Raw genomic sequence first — 26676 nt, 5'->3', positions numbered from 1 at the left:
ACAACAGGTTATTTTTTTAATCGTAATGACAAGAGTGATTATTAAGAGTTCATGAGCATCGTCCTAAGCAAGCTGCATGTATTATCTCATTTAATCCTGAGAACACTTCATAAGGCAAGTGTAACTATTACCTCCATTTTTTAAACCTGCTCTTTTTTTTTTTAAGATTTTATTTATTTATTTGAGAGAGAGAGGGGGAGAGCACAGAGGGAAAGTGAGAGGGAGAAGCCGACTCTCCACTGAGCAGAGAGCCCAACGTGGGACTCGATCCCAGGACCCTGAGATCATGACCTGACCTGAAGGCAGATGCTTAACCAACTGAGCCACCCAGGTGCCCCAATTACCTCCATCTTTAAAAGAAGAACCTACAGCATTTTTAGCTTGTAAACACACCAAATAAAATTAGGTGGAAAGACAAAATTGCCACTGTTTAGGTCAAAAATAACTGAGTATTGACAACTATCAATAAATGTAGTAGTTGATACGCAGTAAAAAAAAAAAAAAAAAATTTCCAAGAAGTTTCCATCTAAATACCATCCCTTGCAGTGTAGAACAACCAGATCTCAATTTACCCATTTCCAGGTCACCAGTTAGTTCATCCACCAACGTAACATAGTACAGGTGGGTACTTAATAGAGAGTCATCCTCTACTTAGAATTCTCAGGTAGAGCGTGAAGATGACTTGATATCTTAATTAAGAAGTTTGCAAAAATCTAAATATCTTCACTCTTTCTCAATGCAGGAGAATGCCCCTGCTTCTCACAGCTCCCTCTCTGGTCTGATCAAGTCTTTGGTTTTGTACTCTGCACCAAAGTTGTACATGTTAGATTTTTAATTGCAGAAAAATACAATATGATGTCTATAAGTATTACAAAGATGGCAAAAAAGCATGAATGATACCATACTTTCATGTCAGGCATGGGCCTCCTTCTCTTATCTCCTTGCCTAATATACACTATCATATCTTTTGTAAATATAAAATTACTTGCTAAGAATTCATGTAAGCACAACATAAACAATATAAATATTTTTTTAAATGTACACAGGCAACCTAGAAATCGCCATCTGTAACTAAGACCCCTTTATTGCCTTGATCAATTTTCAACTCCTTAAAATAAATTATTCTCAGAAAAGTTCACTTAAAAATTCTCCAGAATTTGGCTGGACCACATTTAAACCATCCCAGGCAAGTGAAAAACCATGGTTATGGTTTCAAGACTTCCAGAAAAAGAAGTTCCTATCAACCATTCATACGTTGGTGTGATTTTAACTATTACTGAACTACTCCTTATATTTAGCCTAAATCCTTAATGTTATACATCATCTTAATTTCCTGTCATTTCTTTTCTTAGTGGACAAGAACTGCAATTAAATTACATGAGACTGAGGTAGACCCTGGCTTCTAAAAAATAAATATCTGATGAGAAGCTGTTTAGTGCATCTAGAATTTCCTTAACCTAATATGTAAACAACTGTTTAAATAGTGGATGCTATAAATGCTATCAAAACAATGTACAAAACTCAACGTACTGAGTCATAATCACCTACTACAGTCATTGACCAAAATCTCAACAGAGAAACTCTACCGAAGCATTTCGCAGGAAAGCCAGCAAGAGCTAGTCTCCTCATTTCAGCAAGTTCCACACATACTCAGATCTCAGGCCTGGTTGAGCTTATGTTCAAAAAGCAAGTTCTGCCCTACTCCAGCCCTATAGTAGATGGTATCACAGACTAGTGTTACAAGAGCAGTGGCCTCAAATTGTTAAATTCAAGAAATCACACACAGATTCTTCACCCAAGTGAACCCACAAAGCCCCAGGACAATAGTGGAAATACACTGATTCTGGCCTGAAAAGTTAATTCACCCCTTCACTGCTGTCCTGCTAGGTAGTTTTCTTGCTTCTCCTAACATTCTATTGATTTTCACTGATTTAACTTGCTTAATTCTAAGATGTATTTTGAAATGGACACTTCATTGGTTTTCATTTTCATTGTTTTCAACAGAGCCTACTTAAAATGTGGCACAGAATTAAATTACTTAAAGACCAACTATAGTTAATCAGACCTTCGCTTCTAAAACTGAAAGCTCCTATTGAACACGCTTGAAAACAAAGTCAGTGCCTCATTTTCCTGGATCATAATTCATGTAGCACAGTGACTTATTAAATATTAAACATTTTTTGATAAAACATCAATATTCTTTGTTTTACATCAAAACTTGTGTGCCTGTAAAATGTCACCACATCTTCCCCCTGTTGTCTGTCTTTGCATTTTGATATTGACAAAATGAAACTGGGATCGTAACATTTTTGTCACACTGCACAGTGACTGCTACCAAAATTATGTAACCCGTTCTAAAGCCCGTTTCCTGCAAGTACCACCATCTAATTTGTCAAGTCCCCTAAAGGAACCAAGGCATGTGGGAAACAGATGGAGAAAAGCACAGTGGAGTAGGAATGGAAAAGAGATTTCACTTGAAGAGAAGTCGAATAAGAAGGAAATGTGGATAGAAACTGGAGTCAAATATCCAGATTGGTGCACAGCTTCAAGGGACAGGAGGACAAAAACCAGAAAATGAATGGAAAAGACCCAGAGGCAGGATATAGAAGGGGGAAAATCCCCAGAGACACAAGGTATAATGGTCACTTATTATGGCCACTCAATTTTATAACAAATCAAAAAAAGGGTTTTTATCTTGGTGTGCGGAATGTTCAGTATTTGGGTTCTCTAGCTGAGGGCATCTTAACCTGGATGCTTAAACCTCAAAAGTATCATTGATGGGCGTCACGGAGTACAAGAATGCTCTGAAATACTGCATAAAACTTGAGGGGGGTGTGCATGTGAGAGAGAGACAGAGAAAGGCAGAGACAGGATATGCAGATGTGTGAGAGTAAGAGTATATGTGTGTACACGTGCATATGGACATAGCTTTCATCAGATTCTCAAAGGAATCCACGACCCTAAATGAGTTAAGAATCACTGCCCTAGAGGCTAAAGGCACTGTACCCATCTCCCTTTGGTACAGCGGGGGGAAACACTGTGACTGCCTTGAGTGATTTCCCCTGCAGCTTCCCTTATGGGTCACGGGACTTGTTTGAATTACAGGTCACCAACTGCGAGGAAGGTGCTCATGGTCACATTCACTACGATGGAAACTTCCCCACAACTACCCACATTGGAACACAACATGCAAACAGATACATTCAGGTGCATTGTGATAAATAATGTACTCCACAGGGCTGGGGAAGGGCATTGTATGGCCAAGAAAAAGCCACCTCGAACTTACAAAAGGAAGGATGCTAGCAGAGAAGAAAGAATGAATGCCATCCTCAGTGAGCAGGGTAATACTGAAAACACTGGATGTGAGTTCTGTCTTTTATAATGCTGCAGAATAATCCCAGTATTTCTGTCACTATCAGCTAACCAAAAGACATGAGGGATGAACGATGAGTATACACCACTCACACTAAAGTCGGGAAATTCCTGTGATTGACTGACACTCCATCATCTTTCTCTGGAAGTATTTATATTGGACCAGGCATGGCAGATACGATATTGCTTAATCTGTGTTGTAGTTGCTGTTGCTTCTGTATCTTCCCTGACCACAAATAAAACTTAGCTCATTGAATCTGTAAGCTAAACAAACATCCATCATCAATAATTAACACCTACACACACACACACACACAACTACATACACAGAGAAAACGTATTCATAGGTTCGGAAAGCCTCCTGTAAATACAAGAAATAGTACATTTCTACCAAACCAACTTTGCTATAGTTTTCAGTTTAAGGATGAGCTCTCAAATAATCTTGTTCTCTTGTTTTATTCTGTTAAAAGCACTGGAGCTCTCTTAAGAAACTCCCTTTGTGTTCTCTTACAGGATACCATCTAAAAAAACCCCACTGAACAGTAGGAAATGTTTATGTCAGGGGTACAGATCCTTCAGCTGTTTTGCATGCCAAACTAAACTAGTTTTCAACACCACTGGAGCCCTCTCAGAAGTGTGTGCACATATTAAATGTCTAGACCTTTCAAGATGTTTGAACAAGAGATTAAGCCTTGTATTTCCCAGTCTCACCAATTTGAAATATTCATGTGGAGATAGAGTGGGTATGAGACGTCCAGGAGTTATCATCAGGAAATATCTAATGACATCATGAAAACTCTGCTAACCTACAAGTAATTCCTACCAAGATTTACAAACAAGGAGGAATGAAGCTTTACCAGTGGAGAAATACAGATGAAAACCAGCAGGCTTCTGGCCAGCAAAATGAAGTGCACATGAAAATATTATTATAGGCTCCAAAAAGTTGTGATTCTGATTTTCTACATTGGATTTTTACTTGACCAGAAACCCATCAAGCTAAATTTTGGATACAGGTTGATCAAACCAAAACACAAAAGGCAGAGAGAGTCTAACAATCTATTTTCATCAGAACAGAAATTTTGCCCAGGATCTGCTTTCATTTAATTCTGATAGTAATTTTTAAACTTTTACTCATTGTTTCTATGTCATGTAATAGCTTTGTGGAACCTAGTAATTGCTAAGAAACAGTATCTTTTTGTAAAGTTTTGTGAATATTCAGACATTAATCACTTCTCTATACAGGCAATATTGGATACCGTCCTCTAAATTTCATTTTTAAAAATTTTTTAAAATATTTTTAGAGAGAGGGAATGGGGAGAGCAGAGGGAGGGGGAGGGAGGGAGGGAGAAGGTGGGGGCGGAAAGAGAGAGAGAGAATCTCAAGCAGGTTCCACACCCAGCATGGAGCCCGATGTGGGGTTCAATCTCACAACCCTGAGATCATGACCTGAGCTGAAATCAAGAGTTGGACACCCAGCCCACTGAGCCACCCAGGCACCCCTGAAATTTCATTTTTTAAATAACTTTGGTTTCAAAATATATTTCAAATGAGTTTGGATCTCTTTCTTTCATTTTTGTCATCACCAGGATTTATTTACCTATTCATTTATAAAGCTTCATAACTAGCCTGAGAAATGCTTAATATTGACTTCAGCAGACACCATTTTTATTTATTAGCAGGATCCAAAACAACTTTCTCATATTTACTTCTGGAAACTTCAAACAGTTCCTTCCTTTTTTTATTTCTCTGTGCCTTCAATTGTTTCCTACTCTTGAAGGGGAAAAAAAGAAAAACCCTACTTTTCCACTTTAAGAATTTAAACAGAAAGATTTCAGTGATTTAAAATCAACTCACTGATGCAATACAAAAACTATAAATGTCATATATAGTGTTCACAAGTTGAACAACCCAGGAAAACATGACAGGATTATTCCAAAGTTGTTATTGGAAAAAAGAGCGGCTTGATTTTGTTCTGCCATCATCATCCTCAGAGAGCTATGTAACAGAGTGACTTTTTTTTAACAGCAAGCAGTAGCATTCACGCTCAGGAATAAACCATCTTCGGATAGGAAACACTCTCATATGCCACTTTACATGTGGAAAATGAGCCAAATTGCAAGATAAAAACAACAAAAAGAAAATGCTAAACTGTTTTTCATGTACAAACATAGAAATCAGGAGGTGGGAGAAGGAGACAAGAAATGAGAAGAGCATCAAATAGAAAAAGAAGTGAGTGATTCAAAGAAAAGTAGTCAAGTTTCTGTAGTTAAGAGACTAAAGACTCCCTTGAAAAAATAGATTATTCATTATAAAGTTGCTTGTATCACTGCGAAGTAAATTCCTTTTGCCTCTAAACCTTTAACCAAGTGGGTTGCTAAAGCGTATCTTATGTAAGTGGTTTGGGGAAAATGAAGGTAAGGGCTGACTTCCCTAACTAGGTTGCTATGGAATGCAGAGACTTCCAGGAGGGAAAAAAAAGCTTGATAGAGTACGGTTTTTGTGGGGATGTGGAAGTCACTGGAATCAAGTACTTAGAGCCAGGAGGGGCCACAGAAACACAGTCCCCAGAAATTAATTGCATTTTTGGTGAGATCTTCAGGATTCCTATAGGATGTTATCTAACCATCAACTTAAATCTCAAAGGACAAATTCATGTCAACTGACATCTGGGGAACCCTGACAGTCCTTGTGTGGCTAAACTTCTCCTCTCATAGGCTTCTCTGAATCAACAACTTCTTCACTAAGGCAAAGAAACCCCACTTGACCTAATTTCAGGAGTTCAATTTTGAGTTGCATACTCTGCTTCTGTCACACATGTGAATTTCTTTCTTCTTCTAGATTTTTAGCTTTAATTTCCTAATTGACATTGTGGAAAAGAAAAGAGAAAAGCCTGGTTTGTATTCCCTTTTGGTGATGGAAATGACTCATGAGGATGTCCATGAACTGAGAAATCCGTTTTTGAGATCTTGGCTTGTAACCTACTACTTAAGGGAAGCTCTGGTTGTCCCCAAGCCTCGCCTGCTGCCCAGGCAGCTCCCAGGTTATGAAATCAAGGCAGTGAGGGGTGACATCTGAGGGCCAGCTTTGTACCCCAGGTATATGCCCATTCCTACCCCAGCACCACAAAACCCAGTATTTCTTCTTACTCTTAAGACAGAATTAGATCATGGCGTTTAACTGAAAATGAGAAATAAATTTAGTGTGCTTTCTGTCCCATGTATCCCTAGTACTTCTTGTTTATAATAATACAGAGATAAAGATCACTGTGTGTGCAAAATTGGTTTTCCAACAAATTCTGTTGCCCTTAAAATAAGTTTCCCAAGATAAAAAAAAGAAGGAAAACAACCAAAGCAGGAAAGAAGTAATAGAGAAAAGGAAAAAAAAAAAAAAAAAACAACCCAGAACAGTAAACGTCCATTGAAATATAACATGCATTACCTGGCTAGAAATGTTGCCACACGAACTAAGAAAGTTTGATGTGTTTGAACTGTATTGTGACTCCCCTCTGGAAGAAAACATAGAGGAAAGACATAGTTGTCTGCTTGGGCTTCTCTCCAAGGAGGTCTCTCGGAAGCTCAGAATGTCAGACACCGCGAAGTAGGAAATGGGAGGGCGGGTATGGGAAACAATCTTAAGAATGGCCCAATGGGTCAGCTGCATTTGCACAAGTCCTGCAGGGCAAAGAAGGTCTGCCAAAGATACCAGACTTGCATGTGGCTGCTGGAAGATTCTGGTCTAAAAATGGAACAATTAGGGTCACAAAGGAAGGCTTGGATACATATCAAGCTTGACGACAGTAAGACAAACTGTCTTGCACTTACATAGCCAGCCTACAGGAAGCTAGCAGGAAGACAAGAAAATGTGTGTGTAAATAGGCAGGGAGAAAAGGTGACCAGTGGCCACTTGGTTCCTAAAAAGCATCTTTGGGGCTCTGTCTGTGGCTTTTACTTATCTATTTATCCATCTATCTACCTACCGACCAACTTGAAGAGAATCCTAAGGGACGGCCACGACTTCCATCCGTCTTCACCTGGCTTGTAGCAGAGGTGAACTGCAAGGCAAACCAGTTAAGATATAAAGTCATATTCACAATTTTTTATTTCTTTTAGACCCATCCTAATTTATTTTAGACTGTACAATTCTATTTTATAGTAACAAATAAATGACTTACATGTAAATCCCAGCAATTACTGAATGAATATTTGCTGTTTTTGGAAAGCAATATGTAGACTCTAGTGGTCTTTTCCCTTACCAAAATGCATTAAGGAAGAAAAGAAATAGTATTGGAAAACAGGAAAATTTTGGGAACAGTGAAGACACAGCAACCCACGGTGTCAGCTTCAAGGGACATCTTTTTACCTCTTCTCCCCTAAATCTGCCTGATCATACAGACAAAGAATGTCTGCCAAACAGATGATGCTCTTAAATGGGGTCCATGGACTTGAGGAGGGACAATCCACCTCCAACACTGTTCTATTTGTGTGCATGTGCATCTTTCTGGATTCCCAAAGAGGTGAGTGTCCCCAGCACATGTTTAGAACCACATTCGCCAGTCACAAAGCATGATATATTGTGTAATTCCATTTATAGGAAATGTCCAAAACAGGCAAATCCATAAAGACAAAAAGTAGAATAGTGGTAACCTAAAAATGGGGATAAGGTATAGGGAGTTGGGAAGAAATGGGAATGATTGCATGGGTATGGGATTTATTTTGGGGATGATAAAAATGTTCTAAAACTAATTGTGATCATGACTGCACAACTCTGAATATGCTGGAAATCACTGAATTACGCACTTTAAGCGGTGAGTGGTATAATACGCAAATTCTATCTCATTAAAGCTGTTGACTAAAAAAAAAAGAAACACTGACCCACCAGAAATGTACAGTTAGACCTTCCAGTAAAAGAGCAACACTTGGAGGGTGTGCTCATCAAACTCTGAAGCAATGGAGAAAATGCCAAGGAGAGTAAATAAATATAAGGGCTCCCTTATTTACCAATACAAACCTCAGAAAGAAGGAGACTTTTCTGGGTCTTCAGTGAGTTTGGCTCAAATTTATTTTTTTTCTATAGCAACTGGACTAAATACTGCACTAATTGAATTCTCCCTGGGTCAAGTGCCTATAACTTAGTGAAGACGTTGAAAACGAACATGGCAACAAAGGAAACTCTGTGCCAGGTGGGTCAATGAGCAGCTTCACTGGACAAATGGGACCAGCTCCTCTGATCCTTCTGCTTCTGGCTATCAAAGCTCCCATCAGTGAAAGCCAATGAGTTTTCAACATCCTAAGACAGTAAGGAGGTTGTAGTATTTGCAGGGATAATTTTAAATACAGAAATATTTAGCAACATTTTCTGGTATGCAACATTTTCTGGTATGCAACACTGTGCTTCTCCAGGCAGAAATAGTATGTTATAGGGCAGAATGTCATTTTTATTAAGGCTAGGGTATTGGTTACAAGTTGTGCGATATCCTCCATACCATGCGTTTCCCCATGTGGACAAAATTTATTTGGAGTGTGTCCTCCGAAATAAATTTAAATACCAGTAAATTGATGGTGATTCAAAAAAAAAAATAACTACTTATAAATGTGTCTTTTTAACTAAGCATTACTGACAGAAACATTAAAATCAAGGGGTATAATTTTCTAGAAGTAGCCACAAGGAGAGGGATTTTAGCACAAACACAATGAAACTCCTAGTTCAAGATTCACTTTCTAGCCCAGTGAAGATACCGGGGAGGGAGAAGAAGGAGAGCAGGACATTTAAAAGCCAGCAATCTGACACAAAGTTGAATGAATGTTCCCACCTTCTTTAAAGGAGAGAGGCAGGACAATAGGCAGTTTTCTCACAGAAATTTTCATTTTTTAATCATGTGCAGCAGAGCCCCACCAGTGTGATTAACATTCACCCATCTGCCTAAACACAAAAGTCCTCAACTTTCCACATTTAAGTTCTACGGATAGTTTTAATGTATTACCAATTAAACAAGTTTTCCCTTCCACTGTGGTTTTTGGACTTAGAAAAAAATCTGATTCACTTTTACTGTTGTTAGAGAAGATGAGAAGGAAGAGAGAACCTGAATTATTACTACTTTATCAGACCAAAGTTAAATGTCACCAAGTTACAACTCTATAGAACTGACACCCTTGGTAGCCATGCGACCAAAGGAAGCCAAGATTGACAAGGTACAGATTCAAATGCATTTTCTCCATACCAGCCACACAGAAAGAAGGGGTATAATCCAGACACATGTAAACCATACATACACAGCCATCTTGCTGGTTGAGTAAGGATATGTGGTAATTTATCCTGAAATATTTCCTTCTAAATGAAAAAAAAAAAAAAAAAAGCAACCCGGTTTTACTGTCCCAGGGAGGGTATGACAGCAACAATTTACAATTTCCTCCCATCTCATTCTTGTTCATCTTCCCTCCCTCTGCCCCCTCGCTGCGTCTGCCTTTCCACTCACATCCATTCTCCATTTCCTGATAACTTCGCATCACGTTAGTTCATGCCTAATATAAAATGGTGGTATGTGGAGGAATTTAAAAACAAAAACAAAAACAAAAGGTAAGAAAAAGGAAAAGAGTATGACTGGGAGGAAGATCGGAGAAAGAGGAAGATTGAGAGAGACAGAGAGAATGTCAAAACCCAAGTCTGGCATTTGCCTATTTAAATTCCATCCTGCAGCCCTGGCCAAGCTGAGCGATAGATGGGCTGCGTTATGAATTTCTGATCAGACAACTGATAGGTTATGAGAGAGGACATAATCCCATTGAGAAAGCCTTTTCTTCCAAGCAGGGGCAAGTAATAGCCTAGCCTTGAGAGACGGCTCCTTGCTCTGCCCTTTATGTGCATGTGTGTGTGCATATACATATATAAATTTTTGCTTTCCTTAAAAAAAGTCACAATAAGCATTTTATGATGATAAATGTGTAGCAGTAATTGACGACTGCTTGCATCTGAAACAGGGACGTGCCTTGGCAAATCAGATACCCTCCCTCACCAAATAAACTGTGTGGCTTTTTTAAAACCACACTAGAATTCTCTCCTTTGCCCATCTTATTCTGGTACCCACACTGATGACCTAAAAGAAAAGTGAAAAGATTGAAAACACACAACAACACTGGTATCTGGGGTACATTCTATGATTTGCTTCCCTTTCAGTATTTTGTGTTTACCTCAAAAAAGAAATACCATGTACCTACAACGGACAGTATCATTCATGTACAATATTCAAAGGAGAAAAAAAACCAAGTCTTAAAGACTTTTAATTCCCACACATGTGAAACAATATTTTAAATTGCTTTGTGTAGTAATTATAGGCAGTTAATTACTCTAGCTCTAGTTAAGCATTACAGTAACTAAGAGGTTTATAGGTTAATTGAAAATTGTATAATTGAGACAGGGTATTAAGTATCCAAGTCAAGACTTTGCAACAGCTTATGACTACTGCACCATAAAAAGTTAGAAACCATAGGCCTGGTATCAGGGGCTGCTGGAGTCAAGTCTATTAGCCTCTCTGCATCAGATGCACCCCCACACACAAAAAAAGACCTCCAGCTGCAATTTGTAAGCGAAGGAAAAGTCACTCAGAATTATATGAGTTATAATAGCATTACAGACAAGAGAGGTGTTTATAAATACAAGCAGGGAAAGCTTAAAATATAGGAATTGTCACCACATTTAAAGGAAATAAGGCAATTGGATCTCATTCCTATCCAATTGTGAGTGACATCACATAAGGTGAACAGCGTCTTGTGTTCTTGGTTTTCCTTCTTTAGCGCCAAAGGCATCCCAGTACATAATGGAAATTTACTGTTAAAGAGGAGAAGAGAGAAAGGGTTACTGATATCTGTTTAACATAACGTTCATCTTATGGCACAAACCTAGTGCAGGGAGAATCAGCATCCCATTAAACCTGGAGTCCTCTAAGCCAGTTTTGAGAGGTGTGTGTGTGTGTGTGTGTGTGTGTGTTTAAAACAACATTCCTTTGGTGATTTAGGGAAATTTATCTTCCACTTATAAATTCACCAATTATTAATTATGATCTGCAAGATCAAAATTGTGAATGTCTATCAGTACCATTTTGCCTTTCGAAATGCAATGTTTTCACTTATGTCACACGCGCATGTCAAGGTAACTTCAGTTCTCTTTACTCTCTAAGCTGTAATAGATCCATTAGCCAAGTGTGGATTGGGGGGGGGGCACAATCTGAGAGTGCAAATTATTTACCTGATTTAGATTCATTACAGTCAGGCCTGCCATCTGCATTTCACTTTTTAAAATGGGGAACTTGCCCTGAAAGAATATTATGTAAATCTTTCTGTCACAGATTATTGCCTCTATACATGACTTCCACACCGTGCATCTGCTTTCTGTGCAAGCTTATTACATACACATACACAATTTCCCATTTTTAACCTCCAGTCCTTCCCATTCTCCTCTTCCCCCAACACTCATTATGAGGAAAATTACCTCAAACAGGACACTACTGGTTTTCTTCCATTCAATTTACATAATTGCTGTTTTCTTGCTTTTTTTTAAGGCAGAAATTTTGTTCCCCAAAGCAAAGCTTCAATGTTAAAATAGCAAAATGGAGTTTCACTCAGGGTTATAAATGTAGGGGTGCTCCTAGCAATGCATTCTGGGGCATTCTCAGCCCTGTACAAGCCTTTTTCGAGGATTTTGGTCAATCTTTTCTTTTTTTTTTTTTTTAAAGATTTTATTCATTTATTTATTTGAGAGAGAGAGAGAGAGAGAAACAGCATGAGAGGGGAGAGGGTCAGAGGGAGAAGCAGGCTCCCCGCCGAGCCGGGAGCCCGATGCGGGACTCGATCCCAGGACTCCGGGACCATGACCTGAGCCGAAGGCAGTCGCTCAACCAACTGAGCCACCCAGGCGCCCTTGGTCAATCTTTTCCATGATGGTGACAACCTGCAGTAAAATATATGTTGGCCAGTGAAACTCAGCCTCTGAGAACCATGAAAATAGCTGTTTTAGGATTTTAGGATCATGAATTTTTAATACAACACTATGCCAAATCTATGATGAACTGACTTAACACTGATTAATAATGATACTTAACATCAACATTTGTGTACAAGTAAAGGAACAAAAATACTACTTTTTTCCTAAAGGAGCAATATTTAAAAGTAACCTTTATAGCTTCCAGGTTCATATTTCTTTTTCTGCAATTTCTATATTAAATACTTAAGAGATAAAAATGTATTTTTTAACCATGAAATATATTGCATATATAGAACAGTGTAAACACAGATGTACAGTTGAAAGAAAAATCATAAAAACACCCACGTAACCTCCAACGAGGTTAAGCAGCAGAACTTTGCCAACACCTTAGAAACCACCCCATGCCTCCCTGTCCTGAACTCCACCATCATCCTTTCCTTCTCATGCCCTATAAGAGGTTCCTACTGTCCTGACCTTTTTATCATATAGTTTTTCCATCTGCATATTAATCCTAACAAGATTTTAATTTTGCCTGTTTTTATACTAATAAAATCCTTATTCTTCAGAGCTTGTTTCAGTTCCTCAATATTAAAAGATTCACCAATTCGGTCATGTGCAGCCATGGTCCAGTCATTTTCATTGTTGTGTAGTATTCCATTTTATGAATATATCAGTCTTTATTGACCAGTTTTTGCTGATGGACATTCATTTATTTCTAGTTTGGGGCTATTATCAATAGTTCTAGCATGAACATTCTTGTTCATGTTTCCTAGTACTCACGAACAAGATTTTCTCTAGGGTATATGTAGCCAGGAGTGAGGATGGTATGTCTTGGGTATACAAGTGAGCTCAACTTAACCAAGTAAACCCAACTCTTCTCCAATATGGTGGTCTCAATTAACACTCTCATTAGCAAAGTTCCCAATGATCTTCATCTGTGCCAACTTTTTAAATTGTTGATAAGGTGTTCGGTGTGCAATGATATTGCTTGAGGTTTTTAATTTGTAATGACCTCATTACAAGTGGGGTTAAGCATTTTTTCATATGTTTACTGGGTTTGCTCTTTTGCTTAACGGGTCGAGATTTCTCATCCATTTTCTCATTGGATTAGTCTTTTCCTTATTCATTTGCCAGAATTCTTTATATGTTCTGGATATTACTCTTTTGTCAGTATGTGTTATAAGTATTTTTTTTTTAAAGATTTTTATTTATTTATTTGTCAGAGAGAGAGAGAGAGAGAGAGTGCACAAGCAGGGGGAGTGGTAGGCAGAGGGAGAAGCAGGCTCCCTGCTGAGCAAGGAGTCCAACGTGGGGCTTGATCCCAGGACCCTGGGATCATGACCCGAGCCAAAGGCAGGTGCTTAACTGACTGAGCCACCCAGGCGTCCCTACAAGTATCTTTTCAATGAGATGTGTTTTCTTCTCATTCTCTTTATGGTATCTCATGATAAATAGAAATTGTTAATTTTAATGCAGTTCTATTTATTATTCTTACAGTTAGTGCTTTTGTGCCTTGTTTAAGAAATTTTCCCACAATTATCTTCTAAAATATCTTTCTAAAAGCTTTATTACTTTTCCTTTTACATCTTTAGGTCTTTGTTCTACCTGGAATTTTTTGTATATTATGAGTTAGAGGTTCAACTTCATTTATTTTTTTCATATAAATAACCAATTTTCCCAAAACCATTTACTGGAAAGTCTCTCCTTTCCTCACTGATCTATAAAGCCATTTCTGTTATGTATCTAATATATACATATGAGTTATTCTATTTCTTGGGTTTCTATTCTGTTCTATTGGCCTCTTTATACCTGTACCATTACTACACTGGATCAGCATGGCCTAATAACATACCTTAACATCTGGTAAGTCCCAACTATGTTTTTCTTTTTTTCTTTTTTTAAAGATTTTACTTATTTGACACAGAGAGAGAGAGCACAAGCAGGGGGAATGGCAGAGGAAGAGGGAGAAACAGGCAGAAGGAGAGGGGGAAGCAGTCTCTCTGCTGAGCAGGGAGCCTCACGCAGGGCTCGATCCCAGGACCCTAGGATCATGACCTGAGCTGAAGGCAGACACTTAACTGACTAAGCTACCCAGGTGTCCTTAAGTTTCTTTTTTTAAGTTGAGATTAAGTTGAGTTGCTGACTGAGACTGCATTGAAGCTTTAATTTTTAGAGAACTGTTATATTTCATGAACATGCTATACTTGTCTATTTAAATCAATTTTCATACTGTTCAATTAAGTTTTTAACTTTAAGGTTAGCGGCTTTATACAACTTTAGCTAGATTTGTTCCTAGGTTATTCATATTTTTGGTACTCTTAGAAATGGTGTGCGTATGTGTGTGTGTGCACGCGTATACACACACATAGAGAGAGAGGAGGGGAAGGGCAAAGAGAGAATCTTAAGCAGGCTCCACACCCAGCGTGGAGCCTGAAGCGGGGCTCAATCTCACGACCCTGAGATCACAACCTGAACCAAAATCAAGAGTTAGACGCTTAATCAACAGAGCCACCCAGGCACCCCAGAAATGATATATATTTTAAAATGTATTTTCTAGGGGCACCTGGGTGGCTCAGTCATTAAGCATCTGCCTTTGGCTCAGGTCATGATCCCAGGGTCCTGGGATCAAGCCCCGCATCGGGCTCCCTGCTCTGCGGGAAGCCTGCTTCTCCCTCTCCCACTCCCCCTGCCTGTGTTCCCTCTTTGGCTGTGTCTCTCTGTCAAATAAATAAATAAAATCTTTAAAAAAAATGTATTTTCTATTTGTTGCTAAAATACAGAAATGTAGTTCATTTTTCCATATTGATTTTGGTTTCCAGCAACCTTGTTAAATTCTTACTAATTTTAATAATTTGTCAATTGATTCTTTTGGGTTTTCTATATCACAATCATATCAGCTATGAAGAATAACAATAAATATTGTTAGTTCCTCCTTCACAATCCTGTACTGTTTATTTCCTTTTCCTGCTTTATTGCACTGGCTAGAAAGTCCAGTGCCATGGTGAATAGAAGTGATGATAGGTACTTTTATCTTTTCCCTGATCTCAAAAGATTTGTATTGTTTATCCATTAATAAGGATGTTTGTTGGAGGTTTTTTAGACATTAGTTGTCAGATAAAGAATGTTTCTTTCTATTCCAAGTATGCTAAAAATTTTCACATTAGGTATAATGAATTTTATCAAATTATTCTTCTGTATCTATTAAGATGATCATATCATTTTTACTTTTAATTACATAATATGTAATTATATAATTATATATTAATTGATTTATTATGTTAAACCAACATAGCACTCCAGAAACAAGCCCAGGCCATAAAATAATATCTTTTATACACAGTGCTAGATTTGGTTTGCTAATACTTTGCCCTTGACTTTGCATCTCTGTATCTTAAAGAGATAGGCTATAACTTTCCTTTTCTCATACTATTCTTGTCAAGTTTTACTATCAAGGTTAGGCTAGCCTCACAAAATAAGACAAACAATGTCTTAAACATTTTATAATTGTAATTAGGCAACTAATGGCAGAAACCTAGTGGTGCCTTGTACACTTCAAGCCAGCTTTCCTTCCTTATCTTCCTCTTCCTACCTGGTCAAGGTTCAGGCAGAAAACAGAAACTACACCAGTTAATGTCACAAAGAAAATTTAATATAAAGAGTTCTTAACTAGTATAAAAAATTCTAACCAGCTAACTAAAAAACCAAAAAGAACCCTAAGTAATCAAATAAGTATCAACCCCTCCAAAGACTGAGAGAGTGAAGAAAAGAGGTTGAAATTATTAAAACTAAGGGGTTGAGAGGAGGGGCCAAAGTCAGTTCTCTGAAGAGGGGGTGATGAGCGGCTGGTAGTGGTTTCTCTGAGCAGGGCCTGAGGAAACTGGCCCTGAAGATGCTAGGAGAACTGCAAATGGGATTCAGCTGCTACTACAGGAAGCAACTCCATGAACAGAGTGACAAAACGGTACTGGAACGATGCCCACTGGAACAAAACCTTACAGGAAGTCCCTAAGAAGAAGACCAAAGGAGTGTGTCCTTTCTTCCTCTCCAGCCTTTCAGTATCCTTCCGGTGGTCTCTACTGGCAGAGCTTATGGGGAACCCGCTAGCAAGACAAAAAATGGAATTTGCAGGGCTTCAGCCCCCAGAATCACAAAGCAGCATATATAAATTTGGGTTTGGAGATGAAAGACAATAGTTTAATAAACGGCATAATATTAAAGTGGCAAATTACAGCAGGTGATGCCTGCCACAGAAGATAAGAATTTTCTTTCCAGTGATGAAGGCCACCTCCAACACCAAGGAACTTATAGCCATGCTTAGTGTCTGGATGGTGAATCCTATGGTTCATATAGGCTAAGATTCTCACCATCATCCCATATGGTAGACTGTAAAAAAGCCACAAATTACTTCTTTCTCATACCCATGCCTCTTTCCATATGACTTTGCAGCTTCTCCATTCCCAGGTGAAGACTATTTCTCCTGCCCTTAAATCTGGCCTTGAACATCACCCAAGCCAATGGATGCCTTAGTTGGTGTAATATTAAGAACATGATGCATTCAGAGGCTCAGAAAGTACCTTCCCTTTTTTGCTATTGAGGACAGACACCCATCATGCAGAATTTGCCTCCTAGAAAATGAAAGACCACATGGGACCCCATTAGTCTCAGTATTTCTAGCCATTCCACCTCATCCTTTCACTGTCTTCATAGTTTTGCCTTTTCCAGGACATCATATAGTTGAAATCATACAATAGCAAACTTTTCAGACTAGCCTCTTTCACTCAGCAATATAAATTGAAGCTTTTCCCTTATCTTTTCTTAGTTTTCTAGTTCTTTATCACTGAATATCAATATTCCATCATATGGATGTACCATAGTTTGTTTATCCATTCACCTACATCAAGTTTTAACAGTTCTGAACAAAGCTACTATAAACATTTGTGTGCAGATTTTTATATGTATTTAAGTTTTTAACTCATGTGGGTAAATACAAAGAAGTGTGATTGCTGGATCACATGATAAAACTGTGTTTAGTTTTCAAAGAAACTACCACACTATCTTCCAAAGTGGCTGTACTATCTTGCATTCCCACCATACATGAATGAGAGTTCCTATTGCTTCACATCCTCACTAGCATTTGGTGTCCTCAACGTTTTGGATTTTAGTCATTCTAATGGGTGTTTAGTGGTATTTTGTTGTTGTTCTAATTTGCAATTCCCTAATGAAAATGACATTGAACATCTTTTCATATGTTTATTTGCCATCTGGACATCGTCTTTGTGAGATGTCTGTTCAGATCACTGGCCCACTATTTAATTGGGTTGTTTTCTTAGTATTGAGATTTAAGAGATTTTAGATATTCTGGATATCAAACCTTTATCAGACATGTGCTTAGCAAATATCTTCTCCCAGTCTGTGCCTTGTCTTCTCATTCTCTCAATGGTATTGTATTTTAAATTTCAGTTTCCATGTGTTCATTGCTAGTATATAATAAAATTGATTTTGTATGTTGCTTGTATCCAGAGATCTTGCTGAATTCACTTACTGGTACTAAGAGGTTTTCCTTAAATCGATTCTTGAGATACTCTAGACAATCATGTCATCTGTAAATAGGAAGAGGTTTTTTTTCTTCCTTTCTGCTTAATATATGCCTTTTTTATTTCCTTTCTATATTACCCTGACTATAACCTATAGTACTACTGCAGTAGACTAGGCATCCTTGTGTTGTTGTTCCTGATCTGAGGGGGAAAGCATTCAGTCTTTCACCATTATATATGAGGCTAGCTGGACGTTTCTTGTAGATGTACTATATCAAATTGAAGAAGTTCCCCCTCTATTCCAAGTTTTATGAGATTATTTTTCATTGGTCTCTCATTCATTCATTCATTCTTTTTCTTTGTACTATCTTTGTCTGGTTTTGAAATCAGGGTGATACTGACTTCGTAGCTGGGGAGTGTTCCCTCCTCTTCTATTTTCTCTAAGAGACTGTAGAATTGGAGTTAATTCTTCTTTAACCATCTGGTAGAATTATCCAGTGAAAGCATCAGGGCCTGGAGATTTCTTTTTCAGGAGATTTTAAATAAAAAATTCAGTGTCCTTAAGAGTTAAAGAACTATTGAAATCGTCTATTTGAGTTTTAGTTGTTTGGTGTCAAATTTATGACAATAGAGTCAAAATACTATTTTCTTATTATCCTTTTGAGGTCTGTGGGGTGTGGTGATACCCCTGTTTTCATTCCTGATATTAGTAATTTGTGTCTTCTCTTTCTTCCTTTGTCATTCTTACTAGAGGTTTGTCAATTTTATTGATCTTTCCAAAGAACCAGCTTTTTGTTTTATTGATTTTCTCTACTATTTTTACTGCTTTTTATGTCTGATTTTTGATTGTATATTTATCATTTCCTTCCGCTCATTTTGGATTTATTTTGATTTTCTTTTTCATTGAGGTCTGAGCTTAGATTATTGATTTTGATATTTTCCCCTTTTTCCTAACATAAGTATTTAGTGCTATACCTTTTCCTCTCAGCATTGCCTTAGCTGTGTCCCATAAGTTTGTTCCTTCTTCCTTTCTGATATTCTAAGAGTTCTTCCTTTTTCATTTTCTTTCTATTTAGAAAACTTCCTTTGGTCACTGTTTAAGGATACATCTTTTGGCAATTTAGTTGTCTTCCTTAGCTTTTCTTTACCTGAGTGTTGCACTTATTTTCATTCAGTTCCATGTATTTTTTTTAACTTTACTTGAGACTTCCCCTTTATCCATAGATTATTCAGAAATATGTTGTTTAGTTTCCAAGTGTTTGGAGATTTTCCTGTCGCCTTTGTTATTGATTTCTAATTTGATTCCATTATGGTAAGGAGACACACTCTGCATGATTTCCATTCTTTTCAAATTTGTTGAGGTTTGTTTTATGGGCCAGAATATGGTCTATCTTGGCATATGTTCCACTGGCACTTGCACAGAATGTGTATTCTGCCACTGTTCAGACAATGTTCTATAAATGTCAATTACATCCTGTTGGTTGGTTAATATTCTTGATCATTTTCTAATTGTTCCATTAATTGTTGAGAGAGTGGTGCTGAAGTCTCCAATTATAACTTTCGATTTGTCTATTTGTCCTTCAGTTTTATCAGTTTTTGCTTTTTACATTTTGCAAACGTGTTATTTGATACATACACAATTTAGCATTGCTATGTCTTCTTGGTGGATTGATCTTCTCATCATTATGTAATGTCTCTCTGTCTCTGATAATTTTATTTGCCCTAAAGTCCAATTTATGTGATACTAATTCAGCCACTGATGCATTCGTAGATCCTTTTCCTCCCATTTACTTTCAACCTAACATATTTGAATGAGTTTCTTTTGGACAGCATATAGTTGTGTAAATTTTTTTAAAAACTCTGCCAGTCTCTTTTTTATTTGGTATATGTAGACTATTTACATTTAATGTAATTATTATGATTTTCTTTTTTGTTTTCTTTCTTTCTCTGTTTCCTTTTACTTGCCTTCCCTACCTGAACAATTTTTTCATTCACTTTTGACTAATTTTTAGGGTTTTTTTGTTTTGAAGTATATCTCTTTGTATAGTTTTTTTTAGTGTAGGCTCTAGGGTATTAAATTTTATACATATACACATATGTAATTTATCATAATCTACAGTTCAAATGGTTTAGAAAACTTATGTCACTTTACATTCTTTTAGCCTCCCTGTTTGTAAAGTAATTATCTTAAATATTATCCGTACATAGATTGAGAAACACAAGAACAGTGTTATTTATTTATTTTTTTTGGCTTCAACCATCATATATAATTTAAAAAATTCAAAAGCCTATTGCATTTATACTCATGATCCTGCTACTGTTCCTTCTTCCTTTCTGATATTCTAAGAGTTCTTCCTTTTTCATTTTCTTTCTATTTAGAAAACTTCCTTTGGTCACTGTTTAAGGATACATCTTTTGGCAATTTAGTTGTCTTCCTTAGCTTTTCTTTACCTGAGAGTATCTTGATTTCCCCTTCATTCCTGAAGGACATTTTACTGGAAATAGAATTCGAGTTCACTGTTCTTTCAGGACTTGAAAACCTCGCACCACTTCATTCTGGGTCTGTGGTCTCTGATGAGACATACTCTGTCATTCAAATAATTTTTCCTATAGATAATGTATTGCTCCTCTCTGGATGCTTTCAAGTTCTTTTGTCTTTAGTTTTCAAAAGTTCAAGTACAATGTGCTTTAACATGAGTTTATTTGGGTTTATCCTATCCCAAGTTCATTCAGCTTCTAGGGTCTCTAGGTTCATGTCTTTTGCGAAATTTGGGGAATCTTCAGCCATTTGTTTAAGTACTTTTTTTAGCCCTATCCTTATTTTCCTTTCCTTCTGAAACCTCAATGACCCAAATGTTAGATCTTTTGTTATACTCCCATATGTCTCATATGTTTGTTTGTTGTTGTTGTTGTCGTTGTTCAGTCTCTTTTCTCTGTGTTGTTCAGACTGGGTAATTTCTACTGTTCTAGTTTCAAATTTATTCTTTCCTTTCTCCCCTCCATTCTGTTGTTGAGCCCATCCACTGAGTTTTTTATTTCCATTACTGTATTTTTTTTTAGTTCTCAAATTTTTATTTGCTTCTTCTTTATATCTTTTATTTCTGTACTGAGACTTTCTATATTTTCACTTGTTTCAAGCATGCTCCTAATGCCTCACTGAAGCATTTTTAGGATGGTTGTTTTAAACCTCTCATTTGGTAATTCTAACATCAGTGTCATCTCAGTAGCAGTATTTGTTGTCTTTTCTCATTGAAGTGAAGATCTTCTTGGTTCTTTGTATGAGGAGTGATTTTCGATTGATACTTGGACATTTTGGATATCATGTTAGAAAAGTGGATCACATTTAAATCTATTTCAGAGTCACTTGGGTGGCTCAGTGAGTTAAGCGCCTGACTCTTGATTTCAGCTCAGGTCATGATCTCAGGGTCACGGGATCAAGCCCTGCATTGGGCTCTGTGCTCAGTGGAGAGTCTGCTTGAGATCCTCTCTCTCCCCTTCTTCCTCTGCCCCTCCTGCTGCACATGTGTTCTCTCTCACACACACCACACACACACACACACACACACACACACACACTCTCTCTCTCAAATAAATCTTTTTTTAAAAAAAAAAAACTTCTGTTTTAGCAGGGCTTCTCTGACACAGCTCCAGCAGGGAAGGGGGGATGCCACCTCATTACTGCCAAGTGAGAGCTGAAGTCCATGTTCTCCACTCGGCCTCCACTGACACCAAGAAAGTTTCTTCATACTACTGAGTATAAGCAAGAATTAAGACTTGCCACCAGGCCTCTGCTGATCATTACTTCTCCCCACATGGCCTCTGGTGACACCTTGTTACTGCTGAGCAAGGGTAGTCATCCTGACTCTCCACTAGGCCTTCTCTGACACCATCATATTGAGGAGAGCAGAGGGGTACCTCATTATCAGTGTGTAAGGGTGAAAATCCTAACACTCCCTATGTGGTCTTCACTGATGGGAAAGGGGGGGCACACTTCATTACAGCTGGGCAAGGGTAGAAGTATAAGCTTTTCACTTGGCCTTTGCTGATGGGAAATGGGATAAGACCAGAGATTTTTCTGTGATGTTTGGCTGGACTAGAGCAGTTACAGTTACGAGTTAAATTATATCATACTCAAATTCTTATGTTGAAGTCCTAACCCCACAGTACCTCAGAATGTCATCTTATTTGGAGATAAGGTCTTTACAAAGGTGATCATGTTAAAATGAGGTCATTAAGATACACCCTAATCCAATATGACTGGTATCCTTATAAAAAGGGGAAATTTAGACAAAGAGGCATGCATAGAGGGAAGAAAATATGACAAGACAGAGAAGATGGCCAAGGAGAGAGGGCTGGAACAGATCCTTCCTTCACAGCCCTCAGATGAAATCAATCCTGCCAACACCTTGATTTTGGACTTCTAACCTTTAGAACTGTAAAACAATTCACCGCAGTTGTTTAAGCTACCCAGTCTGTTATACTTTGTCATAGCAACACAAGCAAACTAACATGCCACCAGAAGGCTTTCTGCCTTGTTAGGCTGTCTCTTTCTAGGTCCTTTGGCTAGAAAGAGCAGTCTTCTCTTGGGTCTTTTTTTCTTTCTGCCTCTTGGCATTTCCAGATTGCCAGTTTCTCCAGTACTAAGTCTGGGATATATGAAGCAAAAAGAAAGCCTAGGAAACTCACACCATATCCTTCCTTGGATCCCAAGTTACCTAGCCAGTCTGCCTTAACCCCTCTACTCTTCAGAGTGTTTGTTTTACATATAATGTCGAGGGTTTTTAGCTGTACTTGGTGGGAGACTTAAAAATATATTTGCTAGGGGCGCCTGGGTGGCTCAGTCGTTAAGCGTCTGCCTTCGGCTCAGGTCATGATCCCAGGGTCCTGGGATCGAGCCCCGCATCGGGCTCCCTGCTCTGCAGGAAGCCTGCTTCTCCCTCTCCCACTCCCCCTGCTTGTGTTCCCTCTCTCGCTGTGTTTCTCTCTGTCAAATAAATAAATAAATAATCTTTATAAAAAAAAAAAAAAAAAAAAAATATATATATATATATTTGCTTCACCTTTTCAGAAGCAGAAGTTTACAATGTGCTTTCAATACCTGGCTAATATGAAAGATATTCCCAAAATGTAAAGATTTGGAGAAACAAGAAACCTCCAGTCTAACAAGAAGGCCTGTATTGATACTACAGTTATTTGGATTTTTCTTCTAGTGAAAATAAAAAGAAATATGTTTACATCAAGTACCAAGATGAAAATAGAGCTTAGAGGAACTCATTAATTGAATATATTTTATTTTCTTTCTTTATTCCCTTAATCCTATTACTAAAAATGTGTCATATTTACATAATACTTTTCTTTTTCAGGTTACAAAACTATTTTACCTCTCTGCCATCTGAGCTCACAGACCTATGAAGTCGGTGGGGATAAGAACTCCCAATTTGCAGTTGAGACTTGGTAAGGTTGCAGAGATGCCTCACATCACTGGCCAGTAAGAAAAAACAACAGAGCTCAAACCCATGTCTTTTGCTGTCAAGCCCAAAACATTTTCCATCCTACATCATCAAAACCACTCTTGCTTGTAATAGTGACCCAAAGTTCCCACACCATCAATTGTGGGACAACAATCCCCTAAAGCTTTTTAAAACCTTCATAATCATTGTGGGAAGGGTTATGGCATCTAGCTCTTTTGGTTCCACATTTTTTTAATTCAGTAAAAACCCATGATAGCTATTGGTAACATAGACTATCCTAGATATTCTAAAATAATAGTTTTTAAAATCTTTTCAATGGAGCCCTCAGGTGCCTTGCAGCATACCATGAGAATGGAATATGGGGCTTGGGGTTTCTCTTTCCTGCTCAGCCACAAGGCCTCTGCTTAAATCTGTTTTGTATATTGAAGCTCCTCATAGGATTTGATTAGAGAAACTATGACTGAAACATTGAATCTTCAGGGGCCTATCCAGGCAAAAGAACTACTCACTTAAGGGTAGTTCTTTCGAATAGAAGATATCAGAGTTTGTGCTTGGCTAGCTTTATAAAGGGGGTAATCATAAATAATAGGTAAAGTGGTCTGCTCTTGGCTCTTTTGGTTTTCTCTGACAAGAAATCCCAAAAGTATTAATCCCATTCAATAATTATTTATTAACCATAAACTCTGGGATGGTTTCTGATGGGCTGTCAAGAAGCACATGCTAGAATTCATCCAGTCAGGAAGCTTGAAAACCAATGGAAGACAGGATGAACAACCAAGAAGCAGTAACACAGGCCGACTAGGATGTGTGGGGAAAAAAAATGCAAAAAGTGCACTATCGAACATCATACTGGACTGGGAAAATAATTCTAAAAATAGTAAGTATTATTTATTAAAAATCTACTCTGAGTCAGTTCTGCTTCCATTAGCTCAAATTCTCTTAAGAACTTTGCAAAGTAGAAGTCACTATTCCAATTTTACAAATACAGAAACTGAGGTTCATAGGGGTGAAGTAACTTGCTCAGGGTCACTAAATCTAGGTGTATTAGATGCTTAAGTCTGTGGCACCATAAGGTCTTTGCAAAAAGGAAAACTAAGTCATTACAAGGATATAGAGGTGTCTCATAAATCCAAAGGTTATAGGGCAGCTAGGTTCTAAAAGAAACTGGTATAAGAATGAGGGACACTGTCAGTAACCCTGGCAGTTCTTTCTTTCCATCACTCAACTCAACTTCTCTCTCAATTCTTCTCTCCTCCTCTGCAAAATCATCTTCTCTTATCCCTAATTCCCATAGTGGGTACAGATGGCCATGTCATTGCTACTAAATCTGTATGTTTCAGTTCATCCATTTAAAGAGAAATGTCCGAAAAATAAATAAAAAATAAAGAGAGAATGTATGGCTTTCTCTGGATTCCAGTTCCCAATTTTAAGAAAAGAAAATATGTTTAGGGGCGCCTGGGTGGCTCAGTCGTTAAGCATCTGCCTTTGGCTCAGGTCATGATCCCGGGGTCCTGGGATCGAGCCCCGCATCGGGCTCTCTGCTCAGCGGGAAGCCTGCTTCTCCCTCTCCCACTCCCCCTGCTTGTGTTCCCTCTCTTGCTGTGTCTCTGTCAAATAAATAAATAAATAAATAAATCTTTAAAAAAAAAAAAGAAAATATGTTTAGGCCAGTGGCCACCCTCATCCAATCAACAGTGAGGAGAAAGGTATTGGTAGCATGAAGAACTACATGGTAGCACATGGACAGAGGGAACGCAGGGTGTTGAGGGCTAAGCAAATAATGCATATCTTCTAGAAAACATCTCTCAGGTTCACTAAATTCAAGAGCTAATGAGGTTCTTATTGCTAAGGGCTGGAATGTACCTGTTCCTGATCAGAATAACTGAGCAAAAGAAGAAACTTTGCAGGGGAGGGCGGAGCAAGATGGCAGAGGAGTAGGAGACCTGGATTTCATCTGGTCCCAGGAATTCAGCTGGATGGGGATCAAACCATTCTGAACACCTACAAACTCAACAGGAGATCGAAGAAAAGAATAGCAACAACTCTCTGAACAGAAAAGCGACCACTTTCTGGAAGGTAGGACGTGCGGAGAAGTGAATCCAAGGCGATATTCGGGAGGATAGACGGCGGGGGAGGGGGCCTCCGGCGGCCGCTTCTGGCAAGTGATAGAGCAGCAGAGCACAAAATTGGAACTTTTAGAAGTCTGCTCCGCTGAGGGATGTCGCTCCAGTGGCTAAGCGGGGGGTGGAACCCTCATGGGACAGTGTGGACTCAGGACCCTCGGGGTCACAGAAAGACCGGGGGTGCCTAAGTGCAGCAGAGCTCCCAGGTATTGGACCAGGGAAGCCGGCTGCAGAGACAGAGCTGAGGCATGGGCTCTCAGCTCGGGATTGTCATAAACCGTGATCCGGGGCACAGTTGGGCCACTGCTCCTCCAGCAGGGACCCAACAAGCGGCAGATCCGGGGAGACTCACCATCCTTCCCCAGGAGGAGCGGTGCGGGAGCACACCACAGGGATCCGCTGGGTTTGGAGACTCCACACCAAGTCGGGTGCCACAGATAGAAACGCTCAGTCACAGGCCAGGTGAGCACGGAGTGCGGCTGGAGACCGGGGAGACGGGAGTGACTGACTGCTTTTCTCTGGGGGCGCACTGAGGAGCGGGGCCCCGAGTTCTCGGCTCCTCCGGGGCAGAGATTGGGAGGCCACCATTTTCACTCTCGGCCTCCAAAGCTGTACGGAAAGCTTGCAGGGAACAAAAGCTCCCGAGAGCAAACCCGAGCGGATTACTTAGCCCTGACTGGCAAGGGCGGGGCAATTCCGCCTCCAGCAAAGACATTTGGGAACCATGGCAACAGGCCCCTCCCCCAGAAGATTAGCGAGAACAGCCAGCCAAGACCAAGTTTACTAATCAATGAGAACGGCAGAACTCCAGCACGAGGGGAATACTGCACATAGAATCCATGGCTTTTTTCCCATGATTCTTTAGTCTTTCAAAGTTAATTTTTTTTTAACTGTCTTTTTTTTATTTTGAATTTTTCTTTTTCCCTTTTTCAACCAACATCTTATCAATCTGTTTTTTAAAAAAAAAAAATTTTTATTTTTCATTTTTAGAGTCATATTCTATCCCTTCATAGTAGTTACCCTTATTTTTGGCATATATATATAAGTTGTTCTCTCTTTAAAATTTTGAGATAGTTTCTTCTAACAGATCAAAATATACCCTAAATCTCTAGTGTATGGTTTTGTTCTACTCTCCTGCCTGATCACATTCTCTCCCTTTTTTTTTCTTCTTTTTTTTTTTTAAATCCTCTTTTCTTTTTTCAA

General features: G+C 38.6%; 1 long non-coding RNA gene across 1 annotated transcript in view; it reads right to left on the bottom strand.

Annotated features, from left to right (window-relative positions):
• LOC116644498 overlaps positions 1–26676 on the bottom strand; it is a 458994-nt gene that overhangs the window by 195877 nt on the left and 236441 nt on the right. The window contains exon 4 of the long non-coding RNA XR_004301771.1: positions 7349–7423. This is a non-coding gene — a long non-coding RNA (uncharacterized LOC116644498). The remainder of the gene's footprint in view (positions 1–7348; positions 7424–26676) is intronic.

This window comes from Phoca vitulina, unplaced genomic scaffold (genome assembly GCF_004348235.1).
Source record: "Phoca vitulina isolate PV1807 unplaced genomic scaffold, GSC_HSeal_1.0 scaffold30, whole genome shotgun sequence".
NCBI lineage: Eukaryota > Metazoa > Chordata > Mammalia > Carnivora > Phocidae > Phoca > Phoca vitulina.
This window is presented reverse-complemented; position numbering and strand designations above follow the sequence as displayed.